The sequence below is a fragment of the Arachis hypogaea genome, chromosome 11 (assembly GCF_003086295.3).
Source record: "Arachis hypogaea cultivar Tifrunner chromosome 11, arahy.Tifrunner.gnm2.J5K5, whole genome shotgun sequence".
NCBI lineage: Eukaryota > Viridiplantae > Streptophyta > Magnoliopsida > Fabales > Fabaceae > Arachis > Arachis hypogaea.
The window spans coordinates 86,818,331-86,826,595 of NC_092046.1; the positions used below are offsets into that span (position 1 = coordinate 86,818,331).

General features: G+C 36.2%; 1 non-coding gene across 1 annotated transcript; it reads left to right on the plus strand.

Annotated features, from left to right (window-relative positions):
* The first annotated feature begins 644 nt into the window (after positions 1 to 644).
* LOC112724895 (small nucleolar RNA R71) lies at positions 645 to 752 on the plus strand. Its single transcript, XR_003164035.1, has one exon. It is a non-coding gene; the product is annotated as a small nucleolar RNA R71 (small nucleolar RNA).
* The last annotated feature ends 7,513 nt before the right edge of the window (positions 753 to 8,265 follow it).

The following is an 8,265-nucleotide window of genomic DNA, read 5'->3' on the forward strand; positions in this document are numbered from 1 at the left end:
TGATGGAGGACCTTGTTTCAGTCATGAAACTGAGTGGTCTTAGATAGATCAGAGACTATGGTTGCTAAGTCAGAGAGGCTCTGCTTAGAATTCTCTGTCTGTTGCTCAGAAGATGATGGAAAAGGCTTGCTATTGCCAAACCTATTTCTTCCACCATTATTATTATTGAAGCCTTGATTAGGCTTCTGCTGATCCTTCCATGAGAAATTAGGATGATTCCTCCATGAAGGATTATAGGTGTTTCCATAGGATTCTCCCATGTAATTCACCTCTTCCATTCCAGGATTCTCAGGGTCATAAGCTTCTCCTTCAGATGAAGCTTCTTTAGTACTGCCGGATGCAGCTTGCAGTCTAGTCAGATTCTGAGAAATCATATTGACTTACTGAGTCAATATTTTATTCTGAGCCAATATGGCATTCAGAGTATCAATCTTAAGAACTCCTTTCTTTTGAGTTGTCCCATTATTCATAGGATTTCTTTCAGAAGTGTACATGAGCTGGTTATTTGCAACTATTTCAATGAGTTCCTGGGCTTCTGCAAGCGTCTTCTTCAGATGAAGAGATCCACCAACAGAGTGGTCCAATGATATCTTGGACAATTCAAACAGACCATCATAGAATATACATAGTATGCTCCATTCTGAAAGCATGTCAGAAGGACAACTTCTGATCAATTGCTTGTATCTTTCCCAAGCTTCATAGAGGGATTCACCTTCCTTCTGTCTGAAGGTTTGGACTTCCACTCTAAGCTTGCTCAACTTTTGAAGTAGAAAGAATTTGGCCAAGAAAGCATTGACCAACTTTTCCCAAGAGTTTAGGCTTTCTTTAGGTTGTGAGTCCAACCATGTCCTAGCTCTGTCTCTTACAGCAATGGGGAAAAGCATAAGTCTGTAGACCTCAGGATTAACCCCATTGCTCTTAACAATGTCACAGATTTGTAAGAATTCAACTAAGAACTGATGAGGATCTTCCAATGGACACTACAAGAAAATAAGCTTTCTGCCACGCTTTTAAAGCGTGCCAAAAAGTGCTAAAAAGTGTGCCGATAGCTTTTTGCCACACTTTTTGAGCTATCGGCACACTTTTAAAAGGTTCACATCCCCTAGCGTGCCGGTTGCTCTATCGCCACGCTTTTGTGGATCTATCGGCACGCTTTCTTTTTTGCCACGCTTTCAACTCTTGCCACGCTTAAAAGCGTGGTCATATGTGTTAATCTATCGGTACACTTTAAAAGCGTACCGAAAAGTTCACATATCGCCACGCTTTTGAAGTGTGACAAGAAAATTGGTTTTGGCTACGCTTTGAAAGCATGCCGGTAGAGCACATACTGCCACGCTTTTAAAAGCATGGCTTTCCCACTAAAACCTTTTGCCACGCTTTCAAAGCGTGGCCTATTCCTTTGTCAATTTAAAAAAAAGGAGAAAATTAGAATGCATAATAATAATTAGAAAATTACAATTCTATAATAATAATTAAAAAGAGAAAATTAGAATGCATAAGAATTGATTTTTTATTGATTTACATACATTATTTACATGCTATAATAATAATTTAAAACTAAACTGTAATGTTCCCAAAGATATGAAGGATGTTAAAACAAAAAGTGATATACAGCAGAACTATGATTAACAAAAAGTTGATGTGGGAAGAACTCCTACTACCATTTGCTTTAAAACTCTCTCTGTGTGATTGTGGCTCTCATCATCCTGCAGATATCATAAAAAATTATTTAGAACATAAGTTGACACTATATGTAGTAATTATAGACCTATTCTATTAATTTCAGCATAAGCAAAAGCAACACAAAAAAGTGAAGAACATACAAGTTACAATAAAGTTCACTGATATAATCAAAAGACATTGCTCCCTCTCTAGTATTTAGAAAGAAGAAAATTGATTTGTAAATCTACCACCCCCTCTCAATAATGAACTATGCACAAAACAGTAAATGTATGAAAGAACTTCATCTAAAGTAAATTTGCATAATTTCAAACCCTAATCTCAAGTAACAGTAAGAAAGCACAAAACCAACCACATTCTGAATACAATAAAACATTACAATTTCCCCCTTTTAAACTCCTTATTCATAGTTTCATAGCAAATTGCTGCACCACACTCAAAAAACACATCAAGCTAAGCTATAAACACAATCATTTTTTTAAAAATTTCACAAATTTTTGAAAAATAAACAATTAGAAATCATATACCTAACCAGATCCGACGATGATGTTGTTAATGGGAATGAAGATGAGCTTGACGAAGAAGCCAATGAATCCCATAACCGTAATTCCGATTGCAGTACTAACAGCAACCTTGTAATATTCTACAAATGAAAAGGAAAAATTCAGATTCACAGCATCGAGATTCAAATCAAAATAATCATAATTAAATTAATAAAAAAAGGTACGTTACTTTAAAAACTAAACTAAAATGTAATTACAAACTTATCTAACCTTGAGGATATGAGAATTCAACAAAAGCGAAACTAAAAGGTTTCTTGAAAGAGAATAGCTTCTCTTTAAATTCTTCAATGGCATTAAAATTTCCTAACCAGGAAGGAACAGAGAAACTCATCCTCTTCAGGACCAAACCATTTTCCATCACAAATTTAGCTAACCACAACTCATGCTCAAGTCCATGTACTTCTCCAAATTTCACAACCTCCAAGGTATTTTGCAAACACTCAGGCACATCAGTAGAGCTAAAAAGCTCTTTGTCAAATTTAGATTTTAGTCACTGATGATGATCAATCATTAAACAAAGTCCAAATGAGAATCAAAGTAAAATAGATAAACCAAACATTTTCTCAAATTGATAAAATCTATTATTTAGGGGCTGCGTAATTGATGAGCGGATAATTTATACGCTTTTTGGCATTGTTTTTACATAGTTTTTAGTATGATTTAGTTAGTTTTTAGTATATTTTTATTAGTTTTTAATTAAAATTCACATTTCTGGACTTTACTATGAGTTTATGTGTTTTTTTGTGATTTCAGGTATTTTCTGGCTGAACTTGAGGGACCTGAGCAAAAATCAAATTCAGAGGTTGAAGAAGGACTGCAGATGCTGTTGGATTCTGACCTCCCTACACTCAAAGTGGATTTTCTAGAGCTACAGAACTTCAAATGGCACGCTCTTAATTGCGTTGGAAAGTAGACATCCAGGGCTTTCCAGCAATATATAATAGTCCATACTTTGCCCGATTTTATACTACATAAACTGGCGTTCAACGCCAGTTCCATGCTGCATTTTGGAGTTAAACGCCAGAAACAGGTTGCAAAGTGGAGTTAAACGCCAGAAATAGGTTACAAAATGGCGTTCAACTCCAAGTGAAGTCTCTACACATGTAAAGCTCAATACTCAGCCCAAGAACACACCAAGTGGGCCCCAGAAGTGGATTTCTGCATCAATTACTCATTCTGTAAACCCTAGTAACTAGTTTAGTATAAATAGGACTTTTTACTATTGTATTTACATATTTGGATTATCTTTTGATCCTTTGATCATGTTTAGGGGGCTGGCCATTCGGCCATGCCTGGACCTTATCACTTATGTATTTTCAATGGTAGAGTTTCTACACACCATAGATTAAGGTGTGGAGCTCTGCTGTTCCTCATAGATTAATGCAAAGTACTATTGTTTTTCTATTCAATTCAAGCTTATTCCTATTCTAAGATATCCATTCGCACACAAGAACATGATGAATGTGATGATTATGTGACGCTCATCATCATTCTCACTTATGAACACGTGCCTGACAAACACTTCCGTTCTACATGCAAACAAGCTAGAATGAGTATCTCTTAGATATCTAATACAAGGGACCGAGTCCGAGATATTAGAGTCTTCGTGGTATAAGTTAGAACCCATGGATGGCTATTCCTGAGATCCAGAAAGTCTAAACCTTGTCTGTGGTATTCCGAGTAGGATCTGGGAAGGGATGGCTGTGACGAGCTTTAAACTCGCGAGTGCTGGGCGTAGTGACAGACGCAAAAGGATAGTAAATCCTATTCCAGTATGATCGAGAACCAACAGATGATTAGCCATGCAGTGACAGCGCATTGGACCATTTTCACAGAGAGGATGGGATGTAGCCATTGACAACGGTGATGCCCTACATAAAGCTTGCCATGGAAGGGAGTAGGAATGATTGGATGAAGACAGCAGGAAAGCAGAGGTTCAGAGGAACGAAAGCATCTCTATATGCTTATCTGAAATTCTCACCAATGAATTACATAAGTATCTCTATCCTAGTTTATCTTTTATTTATCTTTTAATTATTAAAACTCTATAACCTTTTGAATCCGCCTGGCTAAGATTTACAAGGTGACCATAGCTTGCTTCAAGCTGACAATCTCTGTGGGATTGACCCTTACTCACGTAAGGTTTATTACTTGGACGACCCAGTGCACTTGCTGGTTAGTTGTATCGAAATTTTGAAAAAGAACTAAAATTATGAACGTGCATATTAAGTTTTTAGCACCGTTACCAAGGAATGAACGATCACGATTTCGTGCACCAGTAATCACTGTGATACTTATATGAGTATAGAATAGTGTCTCTAATTTTAATTAAAATAATTATCAACCTTTAAAATTAAAGTCTTGAGAATTGGCCACTTGAGAAGTATGACTAACAAAATTTTACCAGCAACTAAGCCAAGCTCCAGATGCTTCAACGTTCCAAATGAAGGAAATGTTGGCCCTGTTGATTGTGGCAAAACCTGCATGACAAATAAAGAATCTCAATTTGTATGAAACTTATCATATAAAAATAAGATGGAATAATAAATCTCTGTCTGGAACAAACAAATGTATAAAAGCATATATTTCTCCTAATTCTAGCAAGCTGAATTAATACTCATGCATGTTACTATTTTATAAATAATAACATAATTGATTTCTAATTAATCAGTAAAGTGTTACTATCTAGTATCTAATACAATTGGTATAGGAAACTACAATTTGATATCTAGTATTAGCTTAACAGAATCAGAAAAATAAAATTATGTTATAACTGCCAGAACAGAATCATCCAAATCTGGTTTACTCAATCCACAAGCTACTGCCATTAGCTAATATCTGAACTATCAAATTGTACAACTAACAATTTAGAACAATAATACAAAATATCATATTCAATTTCTCTTCTCGATCTCTCTCTGCATCATAGTTTCATAGAAAAAAGCAGGTCTTTGAGTTGTTCAAGAAGAAAAAGTCTCTGAAGGATCTTCTTCGGAACTAGAGAGATATCTATTTATAAATGAGACAATACAAAATTTATAAAACTTGAAGTTTCAATGTATTTATTACTTTAAAGAAGTTTAAAAATTTCTGTTAATAGTAGCTTGAATGTGCCTTATATTAGATCATGTTGAGTATATTTTGGTTTTTCTTTTCTCCTACCAATGTTATTTTGGTTTTTCTTTTCCCTAGCCAATGTTAATTAATAAAGTAACTAGTTCACTTCATTAGTAATTTGACATAAGGCTGTTTTTAATTCTATCAAGCATGATCAGAGTTCAGAGGGATAGATACAGCAAGATGCAAATTTCCAAGACAACCCTCGTAAACTTCTACAAGAATATATTTCAAAAAGCATGTAATAAATGTTTCAAAAACTTAATAACCACACATAAACTTTTCAATTAACAACATAAAGGCGATCTTCACCTTAGACTATTGATTGAACCAAGAGAGAGGGACCACTTGTATCCTATACTAAGGGTCCATTTTCAATTAATCCTTTTTGCATACTAAATTCGAAAAACACATTGTTATCTAAACAAAATTTGAAAACACTAATTAAGTTCTTTTCAAGAGTAGGAATATGTAATAAGTTTTTCAAAATAAAAATCAAGTTAGTAGTAAAACAGCACATCTGAGCACTAACTTTTGAGCAGCACGGTGAGCAGAACCGCGAGACCTGGCGAGCAGAACCGCGAGACAGAGGTGAGTAGAACCACGAGACAAAGGCGAGCAGCTTTTCGAGTAGAACGGCGAGAGGGACGACAAGCAAAACAACAAGGACGAACCTGGTTGTGATCTTGAGCGCCAAGGGTGGCAACGGTGAGATAGATGGAGGCATGATGGAGGTTAGGGTTTTTTGAAGATTTCAAGGAAAAGCCATTCAAAGCAGTGTCGAGGAAGACAACGACTGCTCGACGAACATGACGGCGATGGCAAGCTCGAGGAAGACCATGGTGATGGCGACGGCAAGCTCAAGACAATGACTGCTCGACGAAGATGACGATTACAGCGATGAAGGCTGGGTGCGACGAAGGCGATGCAGGCTGGGTGAGATGAAGGCTGAACAATGAACGCCAAAGGAAGCTGCTGGGTTCGAGAGTGAAGATGAAGTGACAGCGCAATAGGGTTTGAAAGGGAATTTTAGGGTTAAAAAGATTTTAGGGTTTGAAAGGAAATTCTTTAACTCTGTTCTAACTTTTATCAAAACCAAAGAAACCAAGAAATTCAAATGATAACATTTAAAGTTTTAATTCATACTTTGATATCAAATTTAGTTTAAATATGAATATTGTGTTTACGTTAAATACTGTTGATTCTAAATTATAATTTGTTATATTTTTTAAGAATATTAAATAACCAATTATTAATACAATGTACAAACTGTAAAACTAATCAAATTATCTTAAACTAATTTTGTTAAGTATAATTTGGTAACATAAGAATTAGGTGTACTCTAACAAAGTTATGTGATTTAAAAATAAACAAATTATAAAAAAAATACACATTTTGTAATGAAAAAAAAAGATACTGGAAAAAGAAGAAAAAATATTGAATTATGAAAAAAAATAAAATCACAAGTCATCTTAAAATGTAGGGTTAAAAATAAGTTAAGTGTGAAAATTTGAAAACTTATCATTTAGGGTTAAAATTTGAAAACTTAGGAAAAAAAAGTTAAGTGTGAAAAAAAATAAGTGGGAAACTAAATTTTAGGGGAGGGAACTCTATCGGCACATTTTTTTACGGTGCCAAAATAAACACACAATAGCCACGCTTATTGTTCCGAGGGTTACCTGAAACTGAAGGTCGATCTCGGACGAGATCTTCTGTGCTGGTCGGTGCTGTTGTATCTGACTTGTTGGACTTAGGGGTGGTGCTGATCCTTCGTTACCGGAGGGTGGTGGTACCTGCAAGGGACTCCGATGCCTAAGTTAGCAAGGGTATTAAGCAGGTTTTTTGTAGAATCAGAGTATGAGTTATACCTGGGTGCTCCAGTGTATTTATAGTAGTATGGACTGACCTTTCTGGAGATAAGATAGTTATCTTATCTTATCTTATCTTATCTTTGAGTGAAGTCATCTTATCTTTAGGGGAGTCGCTCTTATCTTTTCAGGCTTTAGTTTCCTTTAGATTAGACTTTGTCCCTCTATTTGGGCCAGTTTGGGCTCCCGATAGCGATTTGGCTGAGCTCTTTGAGAAGAGCTCGGGTAATCCTGACCTGAAGAGATTGGTCAACTTTGTCGTCGATCAGCCCGGGTCATGGAGCTCGACCCAGGGCATGAACAGTGCCCCTGCTCGAGCGTGGCCTTCCTTTTGAGGTCGAGTCATTTTTTAGGACTTCGATCCTTCTTTGGAGAAGCCGAGCTCGAGCACTTTGGTTGTTTGAGTCTTCTTGAATGCGAAGCGTTTTTCCTTTACTCTTTTTAGTTTGAAACGCGTGTTTCTTGCATTGGGAACGTGTGAGGGTTTTTAAAGCTCATTAACTCCTCTTTTTGCTGTTTTCCCTCTTATCATTTTGAATTGCCAAAAAGACTTTGCTTTCAGTTTTTTCTATTGCTTTCTGAAACTCCATCTTTTACCCTTCTGTTCTTGCATTTTCTAGCTCGCCTGGGACTCTTCATTTTCGCTTGCTCCCAAGTTTTCACGTCTTCGCGCTTCTCCTTGTTTCCAGGGGTGACTGTTGGTGTTTCGCTCTTTTGCAGCCTCGTTGTTGCTTCAATCTCTTAGCATTTATCATCTCCTCCCTGCTACAGGTTGGTCGTCGTTCTCTTTTCATCTTATTTTGAGAAAGTTTTGATCTTTGGAAAAAGTTTGAATCTTTCTACTTTCGCTGTGTTTGCTTATTGCTGTAATGTGTGCTCTTGGAGTTTCCTTGACTTTGTATGAATCATTTCGCCTTTCCTGATAGCTGATGTTTTTAGGGTTTTGTATGTTGTTACCGTTTCTAATTGTATCCTTTTATTTTAAGGCTTATGAACTGCTTGATTTTGAAAAAGATTGCACCTTTGATGATTTCCAC